We start from the raw sequence: 16625 nt of genomic DNA on the forward strand, positions 1-16625 counted from the left end.
CATCCCCTCCCCACCATCTTTAATTGTCTAAAGCTTCAAGTGTTTAAATGGAAATATATTCTTTGTCTTTCAGAGGACAGTGATATCACCACAAATTTCAAATTTATATAAATGTCTGTAGCAATATGAATTCAAATTCACCCTAGTTAGGTGGAGAGACATATAGGTTCTGAATTTTGATGCTGCCATAGCTAATGAGCTGAATCACATTGTGCCCCTTTGAAGAGAATTGTGTCACATCAAGATCAGGTCTGGGGCATTTAAATCTGAGCACCAAACTGCAACAAACCAACCATTCAACATAATCAAAAAGCTTTCAAATAAAACAAAACAAACAAATAAAAAGAAAACCAAAAGTTCAAATTCTGCATTTCCTTCTAATTAAATTTCACTTCATTTTTACTAGTAATTAAGTAAATTATTACAGAATACATTCACATGTTAATTGTTCCTAAGAGACATCTCCCATAAGCAATAATTATATTTGAGATATTATCTAACTTCCCCTAAAACACAAAGCATTGCAGTTTGACTGTAGGAAATCTAAATGATTTTAAAATACAAAACTGAAATACAGATTTGTTTTTAGAAGGAAAGTATGCTTTTGATTATTTTTTTCTTTTGTTTTCATTTTTGCTTTCCTCTTGGATTTCAATTTGATTGAAACTTGTGATAGAACAAAGATACCCTCCTAGTTGTTATTAGTTATTGGTAACCAAAGTAGCAAGTAGCAAAATAAATCCAACTTAACCCAACAAACAACAAACACACTCTTTGCTATTAAGAATAAAATTCTACATTGGTCATGTATATTGTGTTTGACTAATGCTCTATGTAGGTAAGGATATCTCATTTGGATTCTACTCAGTAATGATATGACCTTAGACATATAGCAAAATGAGCATCATCTGTATGTAATCGCATAGTCATATTTGTGGTGTGGCATATTGGTTGAACAAAAATAGGTATTTTTTGAAGCAATGCTTTCAATGGCAAAGTCTGATGTATTGTTTATTAGTTATAATTATTCTTAACTCTGGGGGATCAACTTATAGTCATCATGTGAAAGCATTTTATCTTGACTTTACAGCCCCTTTCTTCTCTAGTTTATGACTGGACAACATACTCCCTTCTACTTTCTAGAGTAGGGAGTCCAAATGTGATAGCCTCCCTAAATTAGATGACTAGAAAAACAAAGACCAGGAATGACCTTCTCAATTCATGGTTGCTCCCCACCCATTCTCAGTCACCATCACCCCAGATATCAACAAGATATTTACTTGACAAAGTTCTTGTAAATCAAGTAGAAGATTTACAAGGACTCTTTTTTGTTCCATAGATTTAAACATAGATTGGTGCTTGTATAAATATTATACCATTTTTACAAAATGAGAGTTTAACTTCAACACCAATAAATAGTTGTGAGCCAATAAATAAGACACATTCCAACACAGACAATCATCAAGTGAACAACACTCAGATTTATTCCTACAGTCAAAAATAGTAAACTTTTCGAACTATACCTCATTCATATATATATAGTGTGTGTGTGTTTTCAATTTGGTTTGGCCTTTGTGTAACACAGACTGTTGTAAGGTACTTTGTAATTTCCAAATGAATGCATTTGAAAAGTTTCTCTTAACTGAAATGCTTATTTCCTCCTAGTATTGAATGATACATTCATCTATAGTACTCTCTCATCATTCGTCAATGGACAGAGAGTATATTGCGATTTCTTTTGATATCAATATTGATTCAAGAAGAGCAACCCATTCTCCTTTGATTCACTTCCTTGATTTTAAATATCAATTTCTGGTTCGTTTTTTTATAATATAAACTCCCTAACATTCTTTCTCCCTTCTGCATGCCTTGCTGAGCATGCTTCTCATGAGGAAGGATGTATCAGCCCATTTTTAGAAAACAAATTTTGTGGTTCTACCTATGTCAGTTTCTTAATTCAATCATTTGGACTAAAAAGTGAGTAAACAGACCTGTACTGAGAGCCTGGACCATTAATCCTAAGTGAAAAGTCGCAGCAGGTTTGTGCTGAGAAAGTACACAGTGGGAAGGAAACACAGACTTACAGTTGGGGTCAAGATTTTCTGAAAGTACTCACGTTCAAATGAGCATCCAATGGGAATGAAACCCCACTTAGAGCATGGGAAATCAATTCAGAGCTTTGTTGAATTCATTATCTGAATGACCCCTGTGAATTGTACAATCATTCTAAACACTGAATCCAAGGGAACACATCATCACTAAGTCCTAATGGGCAATTCTGAGTGTTCTATCATTTTTGTCATAACTTTACATGTATTTACATACTTTATGGTGGAAGAAGTTGTCTGTAACTCCACATGTATATCAATTAAGGAGATGAGATGACATTTGACAGCAACTCAGTTGGTAGAGTTCTTGGCTTTCAGGCAATACTTGGACAACTTCTCCAGTACCACATAAAGGAAGTGTGGTTGGGGGCACATATGATCCCAAAACTTATATATGACAAGAAGCTATTAGAAGTATAAGGTAATCCTTGACTAGAGAATTCAAGTCCATTCTGGGACAGAAGAGAGCCCTTCTCAATAAATGAACGCATGCATACATGCATGCATACATACATACATACATACATACATAGGTAGAATTTAAATAACTGAGTTCCGATGGGGTAGAAATAGTCCTGCAGAAAGAAACATGTTTTGTAGAAAAATTCATGTTAAAAATAATTTAATCAAGCAGCAAGCAACATTTTCAGAGAAATAAGGTGATTTTACATGTGTCTGTTATATTCTTCAAATTAAAAAAAATGAAGAGCAGCTGTTTAATTTTTAAAACTGATAACTATTAGGAAACCGAAACTTGCTATCTGAGAAAAGTCCATATCTTGAAAGTAGGAGAGTATGAGTTAGAATTTCTGGCACCCACATGCAAACGTTGGGTATGGCTGTAGGAATTTTTTATCCTGTTGCTGAGACAGGAGAGTGCCTTGGGCTTTCTGGTCACCAAGTTTGGTCAATCAAGCTGCTTTGGGGAGAAAAAAATGAAACAATATTCTTATTCAGCTTTCAAAACTTTATGGATACTTCATTCCTACTTGGAATGGGGAACAGAAATAAAGTTTGAAGCTGAGATGGAAAGAAGGAACATCCAGAGAATCCCCCACCCAGGGATCCATCCCATAAATTGCCACCAAACCCAGACACTATTGCATATGCCAGCAAGATTATGCTGACAGGACCCTGATATAGCTGTCTCTTGTATTTGATATAGCAAATACAGAAGTGGATTCTCAGAGTCATCTATTGGATGGAACAAAGGGCCCCCAATGGAGGAGCTATAGAAAGTCCCCAAGGAGCTGAAGGGGTCTGCAGTCCTATAGGATGAGCAACAAGATGAACTAACCAGTAACCCCAGAGCTCGTGTCTCTGGCTGCATATATAGCAGAAGACAGCCCAGTCAGCTATCATTGGGAAGAGAGGCAAATTGCTCTTGCAAATTTTATATGCCTCAGTAGAGAGGAAAACCAGGGCCAGGAAGTGGGAGTGGGTGGATTGGGGAGCAGGGCGAGGGGAGGGTATAGGGGACTTTGGGGATAGCATTTGAAATGTAAATGAAGAAAATATCTAATAAAAAAAACCACTATAATCTACATGACCAATCTGCAAGGCAAGACATGCACAATTCTGTAATAGCAACACTTTGTTATGGAAGTAACCCTGTGCTGTTTGACTGGATTTGAGGCTCAATTCTCAGGGTGAACTCTACAGACTGTGTTTCAAGTCTGTTCAACAAGTCACGCTAGAAGACATCATAGGTTTAGGAGGTAATGTGAATACTGCAGATGAATTGACCTGGTATCAAACTGTATTCTAAATACTGATGTTTATGTCTACTCTCTATCTTAATCAGAGATATTTTTCTCTGGTGAATAGTGGGGAATGCAGAGACTCACAACTATACAGGTGGTAAGAATAAGTTATAGATGAGTCCTCAGTCCTAAACATGACTTTATGCTCTCCTTTCTAAGGAGCTCATAGAACATTGTTTAAAGGGGGAAAGGTAAATAATGTAAGAGCCTAGATATAAGGAAAACAACAGCAAAATGCTATCTTCTCAGTAAGACAATCATCAAAAGAATCTCACAGTGCTTGCAAAGGCTCATATGGTATCTGTGAAAGAATAGAGCTATTGATAATCAGGCAAGGGTGCAGGCAGAACTCAGCAGGGCACTAGACCTCGGTGTTCAACTGCTTGCTACTGATAGATCAAGGTAGAAGTAATCATTGAATTCTGGTTCATACTCACAGTTGACCATACCTGGTTTTAATGGATTGTTCCAACATAATGATCACAAAATCAAATTGAAAGATATGAATCTGGGGAAGGGACTCTGCTTGGGATGAGTGAAGTTGATAGGGTAGGGGAAAGTAGAGATGGTGGGTGAAGAAGAGTTAATTCAATGCAATTCAATTATTCACATGAGTATAACTGTCACAGCACACTAAAAAATTAATTATGGGAAAGGAGAATATAATATGTCACATGAGTTCTCTACACTTTTAATTTAAAACTAACTTTTAGAATAGTATTAGCTATTTATTCAAGGAAACATTATTAGCAATATAAGGGCTCCTTAGCTGCCAGTGCACATCAAATATCTCTTCTTAATTTTATATCTGAGGTTTTTTTTCTATGGTTTTTACATTTTCCATATGTCATCTAAAACAAATGTCAAAATAAACCCAGTTCAGTGCAGCTATTTGTAAATTTCAAGAGATGAATATTTTAAGTATTTACCTAATGAGTCATAATTAGAACTCTGATAGACTAAGTCTTGAATATTTTAAGACATAGATTTGAAAATTTTTAGATGTTGTCAGCAATTTATTTTCCATGGGAAAAAAGTAGATTTATGTTAACATTTTAAAGCCATGATTTATTGGAATTACTCAGCATAATTCAAATCTGTGCTGGAAATTTAATTGTGTGTTTCTTCTCTACAATTTCCATTTTCCGTTTTATTCTATTCTCTATTACCTAGAAATGACTTCTTTTTTATTGCTATACTTTTGGTCAGGATAGGTCTTTGAAGATATAGTTAGTCAATATATGTTCCTAATGGAGTGGGTGTAAGATCCAAGAAGTTTGGTGTCATTTTCAAAAGTGGAAATGTGGAGTTTTGTTGGTCCATAGTAAGGATGCCATGTGCAAAGCATCAGTAAGTGGGTACTGGGGTAGAGTTCAGTAGAAACCATACCGTCACAATTTGCTTCATGCAGTTCTTGCCTCAAGAATGCTGAAGCAAAGTATTTACATTATATAAATAATGAAATTTTTAATATTATTTTTAGAGCATCTCTAATCAACTAACATAGAACATTTGTATTTTTCTAAGACATTTTATAATTTCTTCTTAATTGAAGAAAATAAACCTTAAAATATTCACTAATAACTTGATCTTTTGTTAACTGTTGTTTACTAGTATGAGGCATTTTCTCCAGACGATGACCGTATTAAAATGTAAAGATTTCCTAATTCATAGTCCCCTTAGAAATATAGTGCCAGATAAAGTGTCAGAACTCATGACTAAACTAATTAGTGATACTGATGATAAAAATATTCCACCCGATAATCAAGGTGAGGTATGACAAACTACACGCTGAACATCTACTTTCAGATGGAAAGGTTGATTTATTTTCCTTTTCTTGATGTATTGAGAAAATGTCTTGGAAAGCCAAACTTCACAGAGAAAATTACAGAAGTGAGGAAGGTCTAGTTTTCTTTCATGTTTTGAAGGCACATTCACATGATGCCCTTGAACTTAAGCTTTTAACTGTTATAAAAGTGCTTAACCTGAAGGAAGCGTGGTTATGAGGAGTGTAAAAAGTACTCTAAGATCACACCTGTATTTTTCAGTTCAAGAACTCTTATTTTAAACTCAATCACAATTTACAAGAAAGTACATAAATCTTAAGTGCACATCATAACAAATGATCATTTTAGTTTCATGACAACCATATAGTCTACAGTTTTGAATCTTGGTTCCTTTGTTTGCTATAATCTGTGGGTTTCCTTTATGTACTAGAACCTGGCTTTTTCTTAATGTCTAACATCCCACTACATAAATAAGATATAATATGTTATTTAACCTCTCATTTATTACATATTATATAATAAAACTTAGAATTTATACAATAAAGTTGACTAACTGCCTCCCTGTGGCTCATAAACTTCCTACTTAGAATATTTCCAAAGAAAATTAAAATTGCAGTTATCAGAAGATAGCTATAGTGCTTCATATCCTTTCTCCAAATGTCCTAATCAAGGGTATTCAATGGGAACACAAGATTATAGTCTTGACCAAGAGTTTGGAAGCATGGAATATCATTTGATGGAATTACTGGTAACTCAAAAGTCCAAGTTGGCCATCCATACTCAGAATTGTATTGAACCAGCTCTCAAGACCCTTCCATACTGGTGATAGACAGATTTCCATTTCAGATATCCTTACATGTGAAATCTTTGTTTCATCATCACATTGATTAAAAAACATTGCCTATTCAAATTTATAGTAAATACATGCATGTATTTTCTGCTTGTTCGGGGTAAGGCCTTTTTAGCTATATCATGGAAAAGTTAAAAAATACTTGGGTTACCTGAGTGATAAGGACTTACATTGCTACACTTTTACAGATTTTTATTCTGCATCTGTACACTGGGTTGGTAATTTAGGCTTACCATTTTAAACTTTTTAAAGATTAAATAAAACCACATGTATAACTGTTAAGAAGAATCATCTCCCTAAGCAATAATTAGATGGTCATTGTTCTCTACTCATGGCATTGAAAGAGAATAGAGAACTTTACCATATGCTAGGCACTGATTTTTTGTGACATATGAGTAAGTATTGCCTTTGTTCCTGCCTTTTCTGCTAGCCACTTCTAGAAAAGAACAACAGAGCAAGGATAACAGAAATGGCATCTAAAAGGAGAGATGGAAGAAGTTTGGTAAAACATTAAAGCATGGTTTTCTAATTTAGGGAATGTTAGAAAGGTATTACAAAGCAAGTGGAAGAATGAAATTAAGATTAGTAAATGAAAGGAAAGCAAGAAAAAAATTATACTATAAAGATTCATTTTCTACTTGATTCCTAAAGCCAATAGAGATAATAAAAACATGTTGAGAAAATTCAGCCTCATCAATGATGGTAGAAGCTATTCACAAACCCAGCCTTGTTTCTTTAATAAATTGCTGTCAAGCATTGCAAAAGTTAGACCCAATCAAGGACAGGCAAAGGAGAAGACACACATCTCGATAAATCTTGGAAAAGTACCGTCTTCTTCTGGAATCACAGACATAAGGGGGTGACTAAGTGTCTTATTTGCATCAGTGGTATCCTTGAGAGGTCTGGAATAAGCCACAGCAATGTAAATCAGGACAGAAGTGCTTGCCTGTTGCAAGGGCATGTGGGAAGTGGGTTGTTTACTGGAGAGCATGGATACTTTTGTGGTCTCCATGGAGAATAATTCTAATCAGAGAAACAAAAAAACTTGTTGAGAAAACAGCTCTGAACTGAAAAAAAAGAAATAAGAATAGACAGCTAGTAGAAAGCTAGATGAGACATTTATGAGAGATTTCAAGAACAAGATCAGTTCATCCCTCTGAAAATACAGCATCATTCACAAGCTGTGAGCATAAAACGTGAGAGTCTAAGGACAGTTATACCCTTTAGATTTGAAGGCACAGCCAAGAATTCATTAAAACACCTGAGCTGATCTGAATGACAACTAAACCAATAGGAAAGATTATCATAAAGATGACTGCCCTCACATTGTATGTCAAAGGAGTTCCTAGGAAATGTTGGAACATGTCTATAGGCTGGCACTTCAGCTACTTGAAATGTTTTCTAGGACACAGAGAAAAGACATCACGAGTTTTACAGACAGAACCCTATCTCAAAACCTGCTATCATTTTCTTTTTAGCTTAAACTAAGAAAAGACTTGACAATCTACACACAACAATAGTTCAGAAGGGACAGAAGAAGCACTAGTATATTCATTTACATAGATGATATATAACAACTCAATCCTTAAGTATTTTCTTTCCAAATATAACAGATATTGATCAGAAGTCTGTAACATTGCCGAAATGTTCTTAAAATAATGTAGATTAAACTGTGATGATGGCAACTCATTTTCATCATGATCACATTCAATTTGACCAGGCTTTGCCACACTGCCCACAAATCCCCATCATTTGTTCTATTGTCATTCCCGTGCTGTGGATCACCAAAGCATGGAGCAGAGATCTGCCACGAATGTCTAAATGTCAGGAAAGTGGAAACCAGTCTTTTTACTTCAGAATTCTCTTATGGGTCTAGATGAGTCAGAGTACATTCGATATATTTTTACTTGCGTATGAAAATCACATCAACACCTTCTTGATAAAAACTGGTAGTGCAGAGAGCCAGAAAAAGTGATGTCTGTTGGTGGAGATACTTCAACTTTTTTGGAGTTGTTGATGGCAATGGATCATGAGCTCCAGGCTTTATATGCAAGGATCTGTATCCTGAGTCCTTTTATGCCCAAGTCATTCAGATTATTTTGAGCATTCAACAAAGAGAAAGCATATCATTCTTTTTTTTTTTCTATCCATTGACGGTGAACTTTATTTTTTCACTTTTTTTTGTTTAGTTTGAAAGCTTGTATACATGTATCACATTTTCACTATCCACTCATTACTTGATGGACATCTATACTATTTCCAATAGAGCAACGACATAGATGAACAAGTATCTCTACAGTAAGAGACAGAGCACTTTGGGTATATACCCAAGAATGGTATAGCTGGATGCTGAAAAACATATTATTCTCAATATAATTTTATTGATATGTGATCTTGTGAAAAGAGAGCCAACTTTATTTTTTTCGTAAAAAAATAAATTAACATTGAGCATAAACTTCTGATGATACACAAGATAGAGGTTTATATGTCAGAGAAATAAATGTCTATGAGATTCTCTCTCTCTCTTTCTCTCTCTCTCTCTCCCCCCACCTCCCCACTTGTATGTGTGTGTGTGTGTGTGTGTGTGTGTGTGTGTGTGTGTGTGTGTGTGTGTGTTGTATAACAATTAAAAGCTGTTTAGCTCTAGAAATTTCACCTGGGGCTCTGAGTATCACAGAGAATCATAAGATATATTTAATATTCACACATAGCATAGTTTTATGTGTGATTGCTCAACTTTACTGTTATATTATTTTCTAATTATAAATATAAGAGTTTTGGGCACTTAAAATGGAGGGAGGAGGCCTTAGTTATTCAAGCTTTCAGTCTGCCTCTGAGTTTAGAATTTCATGCAGACTCCCAGACAACTGTCTCCTTCCCCATGCAATTGAAACATTGTTACATCTGTGGATCTTTCAGTACAATGGATTCTTCTTCCTTAAAACTACCCAGAGGCAGAGGCAGCACAGCATCTTACCCTGATTCTGATAACATTCTCTCTCTCTCTCTCTCTCTCTCTCTCTCTCTCTCCAGAAATGAGCAGGCTTCCAAAGGACAACAACCAAATGTGACAAGACAAATTACAAGTACTCATTTGGGTACTGGACAAGGCAACCCAAGAGCACGCAAAAGTGTCAGAGGCATACAAGTTCCCACTGCTAGGCGTCCCACAAGAACACTAAGCTAACGGCCATAATGTATATGCAGTGGACCTGGTGTAGACTCATGCAGGTCCCATGATTGTTGTTTCAGTCTTTGTGAGCCCTTATGAGTTTTGCTGAGTTGATTCAGTAGGCATGTTCCCCTTGTGCCCCCCATTCCCTCTGACTTCTACAGTCATTCCTCCCCCTCCACACAGGCTCCTGATCTCTAAGGGGAAGGATCCAATGAAGACCTCCAGTTCGAACTTTCCTCCCCTTAATGTTTGGCCATGGGTCTCTGCACCCATTCCCATCTGTTGCCAGAGAAAGTGTCTCTCATGGCAACTGGCAAAGCACCCATCTATTAGGATATCAGAATATCATTAGGCATCATCTCATTGATTCTTTTCTCTTTCCTTTCCTTTTCTCTTTCCTTTCCTTTTTTTTTTTTTTTTTTTTTTTTTTTTTTTTTTTTTTTTTTTTTTTTGGACAGTCGTGTTTGTTTTATTTTTCAAAAATAAAAAAGACATTTCAGAAGCTAGATGTGTATTCTCCCAACATAATCACTAATTGACAATTAATTTCACCTGACATACTGAGAATGAATTGCATAGACTTTGAAAGACATTAACTGAAGTCTTTGATAAAACACAGTTCAGTTCTCCAAACCTGAGAAGATAATTTTAAAACCCAAAAGTTTATTTTGTGTACTAAGTTCATGTAGGACAATGGTCATAATGATGGCGAGTTCTTGTAGGCTCTTTGAGAGGTTGGCAACCATTCTGCCAGGGTGTCTCAATAGAGATGTAGAATGTGGAGAAACGTAGGGAATTGTTTTGACAACAAAATGTCGTCTGGAAGATAGGTTTCTGAATAAATTCCAAAATTGCTGAGGGGTGTTTTGTCATTTGCTTCTTTCTTCTAGAACTTATTGCTAACAAAAACAAAATAAAAATAGCAGCTACTGTGCCTCACCACTGAGTATTATAATATCTGGCTTTAGTAATTGTAGTTTCAGATATCCTAGACATTTTGGATATGTCCCTTTTATTTTATGAACTTTTAAAAAAATTAATATTGCCTACTGCAAGGAAGAAGTGCTATCCAATATAGAAATTATAAAAAAGCAAACCTTGAGTGTTTTTTAAAATTATCTTTAAGCTTTTTATTGATAGGAACTGCTTTAATTCCAGCACTTGGCTGTGAAGAGAGCAGGGGCAAATATATCCCTTAGAGATCCAGGCTAGCCTGATTTGCATAGAGACTTTTAGGCCAGCTATGGCCACATAGTGAGACCTTAAAACAACAACAAAAAATATTTTTACACTCATTTATTTAGGCAAATGGTGGAGTTGTGGTATGCCTGTGTTGATCAGAGGACGATGTGCGAGAGTCAGTTCATTATTCTGACCATGTACATCCTGGTGACAGAATTTAGTTCTGGACCTTTCCTCTTAGCCTCACCTTCTGCTGCATCCTCCTCCCAAGAAGTTGACTCCAGTCTCTCTCTCACAGCCTCTCACTTTGGAGTCTTCTGCTTTGAGACATCTTAGAATTTAACTCATCTTCTGCTTCTGAAAATCTTGTGCTAAGTGAGTAGTCTCATGATCCTTTCATGCAACATCATACCTTCCAGCATTGACCATTATTCATTCTTCTGGAATACTGGTTCTTTCAACCATGAGTGGTCTCTGCATTGTTGTATTTCCATGATCAAAAATACTAACTTTACACAATATATTTAATGAGTATTTGTAGATTGAATGAAGAAATAAATGGGAAAAAAAACAGCAAAAGACCAGTTTTCTAGCCATTGAACTATTTCATTTGCATCACTAAAATATTTAAAAATATAAATAATTTTATTTATTTAAGAACTATTTTACTTTTATTAACTCACTATTTTGGTTTGAATAAAACAGCAATGTACTATATTGTGTTTAAATGTGTTTAGATGTTTAAATGTGTTTAGATGTGTTTAAATATAATCATACTGTTTTGTCTTTAGGATAAATTCTAGAACAGAGGATTTAAAAAATATGTAATTATCTAGCCAATAATGCATAATATAAAAAGGCTTATTATTTTTTAAAGAATGGATATATTCAAAACAAAATGATTTTCAGTTGAAAGTTTGACTCCATCATTATACTGCAAGTTTCACCTCAACCTATTTTGGGATCACTACTCTGCCTTTAGTCTTGGATTATATTGAATTTAGTTGTATTAGACTTTCTCCAGGCAAAATTCCCCAGTATAATTTGTTTAGGTAAGAAATACAAAAGTGAGTTTTAATGTATATAATATATGACTCTCAGATAAAAAGTTTTAAATCTCACGCCTAAAAATCCAATAATTTTTTTTTAGAATCCGAACAGGAAACGTAAATAAGCCACCCAGTGTGATCCATCCACTACTGTTTGACTGGGAAGTGGATTAAAATCTTAAATTATTGCTGAAGTTATCTACATTAAAAAAAGACCCAAACCTCAGAGCTGAGAGCAATCAGAGCTCTGGTGTCAGCTGTGCTCTTTCCTATGGAGCTAATCTATGCAAGGAATATTTATCATTTAAACAGTCCTACCTCAAAGCTCAGGATGGCTTTATGTTGCCCAAAGAACTTCTGTCTGACAGTTAATACAGAAGGGAAGGAGAAAGAAAGAGTGAAGGAGGTTATCCACGTTTAGCTCACATTTTAAAATAAAGAGAGCATTCCAAATTTGACATCAACCCTCCCCCTCCCCCTTTTCCTCTAAAACACTGTTTTAGTTTAGAAAGAATTTGAAATTGACATTTAAATGGTGGTGGGGCAATTCTCTTTCTCCACCATGCAAGATGGTCTCTGGAAATGTACAATTATGCTGTCATCCCCAGCACTCCACATTGGACAGACTTTAATTATTAATGTGTTTCCCTCAGAGAATGACTCGATCATGTCACAACTCTAGACAAATACAGCAATGCAAAATCATAAAATATTCACTTGAATACTGCTGAAGTGACAGGAAGTTAATTCTATGAACACTTTTGATATTACCAGAAAATTAGTTTCAAACGCATAAGACTGAAATAAATGTGCTCATAATTTGCTCAAGGGTAACGCTCATCTTGCAATCAGTCGGTGTCTTTTTATAAATGTTACAAGTATTCAACATGGCTTATGATAAAGAGGACAGCTAATGTAATGTATTATTTGTAGACAATGTTTTACTTGTAAACAGCAGGGAGTGAAGAATCGCTCTCTTAGAAATATTTAAACTCCAATAATATTCTGCTATTCATCATTTTGTTGAACTGAAGAAGTGCTATCAAAAAAGAAAAAAAGGAAACAATAAAAACTTTTTCTTGTAGATAACTGTTCCAGTTTATATCTAAAAGCTAAGAGGTAAGGATTAATAACTTAGATTATTTGTTGGCTAACATTGAACAAATATGAAGCTTTATGGTTTTTAGAAACTAAAAGAATAATTAAAGAAAAATTCCCTCTTCTGTGTTGGCCCAAAGATGTTTGCATAGCATATTGCAATAGTTTGCATGTGCATTCTCATACTTGATCAACTAAAATATTTCTTAAAGGCCAACATACTCACTATTTACCACTCTCAAGTACCATCCACAAAAGCTTTGTCCATACATTACTTGATATATAAGAAAACAAATAGAAAAAAATTTTAAATATGAGTTCTCATGAAAAAAAGAATTTTTTGTAAGAAATTTTTTTATTAACCTGAATAAGCTTTAATTGCCTAAAATTTGCTGTGAATTTCTAGTTACTGATCCAAGCTAAGGTCACAAGACATTTCTTAACACTGTGACCTTCTTGGAGATGAGTTGTGTCTGATGAAAATCTTTAAAGAAAGGCTAAGAGCCTGTAAAAATGTCACATTCCTAGTATCATCATGAGTGTGAACTTCTCTTTCTCTTGATGAAAACCTCCTTCCACTTTGGGTGGCCATACACTCTGTCTTTATTATTAAAAAACAACAAGTTTAATTCATACAATTCTACACAATAGGAGATGTTTTGACAGGTTCCTACTATACTACTATACTGGTTTTATCTTTTAAACAAGGAAAATTAACATATTATAAACCTCAGACTTTCTAGACCTTGTGTATATTTATTGTACATGGGATATGAGAAAAATGATATAATTAGCCTTGGGCATTTTTTTTATCTTGTCTGCAAAAAATGATGTAATAAAATAAGAGAATGCACCTACCAATGAATCATAAGCAATTTTTGTTTAATCATTTAAAAGTATAAGACATACTATCAACCATTATCCCCTAAAAGTACTTCCTAAGATAACAAATTACACAGGGAGTATGATTTACTTATGACTGCATAAATGCAAAGGGAAAAAAAGCATGAAACTGAAGGCATTTTAGATGTCTTGGATTCAAAAGATACAAAGGAAAAAATCGATACTTTTCAAATATGTGCTATAATATAACTTTTCCAAGTTAGTTGCCTGCAGATTAACATTATTTGCACATATTTTTTCAGGAGTGGTTATTTATTCAACAACTAAGAACTGTGATGTTTAAGTATTGGATCTTGAAAAAAATAGTATACAAAGCACAGTACCTGTGTGGCAACATTGTAGCGATCAAGACAACTATCATGGCAAAGAGGATTTTCCTGTCCCCAGTTGGGATGGGAAATTTTCAAGAAACATTTAAAATATAAGAGTGTGACTGAATGTTAAAGGAGGCAGAATTTAAACTATTAGGATGTTTAAATTAAAGGGATGGGAAATTCTAGCAGATAAAGAAAATTATGGGAGGATTCACTAATAATGTAGCTTTGAAAAGATAAAATAATTACTAGATATTTACGCATGTAATGCCAGATACCAAGTTAGGAATGGCACTATTGCCAAAACATCGTGCAAATTCAAATCCAATAACCCTCACATGAATCAGGAGTGAAAGGAAGCTATCTTCTGCCACGAATAATCCAAATTTCTGTGTTGATGAATACAATTAATTTTACATGATTCTGATAGACCAAGAGTTTTGTTTACATTGCTTTGTATATTTCTTCAGTCCCTGATATCTCTTAGAATTACACCAGTAGGCATTGTTTGTGTCTTAATCGGGTCACCTAGGAAACTCACACATGTACATCTGAGTTTGACTACTTATACTTAACAGCAGTATATGAACACTGAGTGTTTCCCTTTTCTTGGGATTTATCTTTCTATTTGTCTTCTGAGTAAGCCTACATTGTTGTATTGATCAGTGCATAGACTTCGTTCATATGCTTCCTGTTTAGAGATACTTTTCCAAATTCATGTTTTTGAGTCATTAACTTTGAGATGGAAATGAAGGGCACTATATCTTAGGGAACTTTCTTCATATATTTTGAATATCAACCCTCTCTCAGACACTAGGTTAGTGACAAACTTTTCTTAATCTATTGGCTGTTGTTTTGCCCTACTAACAGTGTCCTTTGCCTTACAGAAGCTTTTCCGTTTCATGAGGTCCAACTTATCAATTGTTGATCTTAGAGCCTGAACCACTGCTGTTTGATCTGGAAATTGTCTTCTATGCCAATATGTTTGAGGCTACTTCCCACTTTCTCTTCAATTAAATTTAGTGTGTCAGTTTAATGTTGAAGTCTTTTATGTTGTACTTCAGTTTTTTGTAGGGTGATAAATATGGATCTATTTGCATTCTTCTACATTTCAAAGAATAAAGTTGCAAGAATAAAACACAGATACATGAGAAAGGCACTCGGCAGATGATGAAGAACACATATGTGTACAGAATACATTCTAGAATAAGTGGGCACAGGGTAGTCTTGTCTGATTTCATTAAGAGGCTTGCTTAGACTTGGTAACTCAAATATTTTCACTAATATATATTTTGGTAAAATACTATGAAAATGACGTGTTTGATTTTTATTGTTAATGGAATTAACAAATATATTGTATGGGAATTTCAAATGTATTTGATATGTATATTATAATCATAAAATATACAAATGATGACAAAAAAGAAGATACCATCCCACTTGTACATCAGAATCATTTTCTCTTTGCTCCAATCCATTTGTATACTTGCAGTTTTCTAGTTTTTACCATGTTTAAAGTTTGGGTACTATGTTTATAATACACGCATTCATAATACATCCTGTTTGCTTGATGCCAACTTTGATTTGATGTAAAACATAAAAGAAAAGATTTATATATTTGGTTCACTGATATGCTGCTGATTCTTAGAATGATGTGTATCATAATTGAAATTCTGGAATATGCAACCTGAACTACATATATATCACATATAAACAAATACAACACAGACACTTCCACAAACATATATGTGCATATACATATATATTTCACAATATATTGTGCTGGTATTCTATGATTATTTATGAGAAAAAAATAGAATACTCTACAGTAACTTAGTTCTCACCCCACAAGGCTCATAGCTACATATACTATTTTATTACATTACAAATTTTATAATGTATGCTATATTACAACTCTGTAGCTTGCTTGCAGCTGGTAGCATATACAACATATGTATTAACTTATTTAATGTTATAATTGTACAAAATGTTATAATTCATATTAATTTTTATTGCATAATAATTATAGAGTGCATATGTACCAGAACCACACATGCATTTAGACACATACCCAAAAAGGATTTCTTTGATTTGATATATCAACAAGGAAGATAATATAATTTTTGTTTAAATGAAGTATTTCTATCTGATGAATATGTGTGTGTGTGTGTGTGGTGTGTGTTTTAGGCATACATGTTTATATATGCATATTATAAAAGCTATCATTCTTTGCTGTGCCTTACAGTAGTATTATCTGAATTGAAAATTAATGGCATAATATGATCCCTGGATTTCTTTATAATGTTTTCAAATTTTCCTTGTGGGTAGCTGAAGGCAGGAATGAAATTCATGGTTGTGCTTAGAGATAAACTAAAATAAACAGGCAATCATGCTCC

This window comes from Mus musculus, chromosome 3 (assembly GCF_000001635.26).
Source record: "Mus musculus strain C57BL/6J chromosome 3, GRCm38.p6 C57BL/6J".
NCBI lineage: Eukaryota > Metazoa > Chordata > Mammalia > Rodentia > Muridae > Mus > Mus musculus.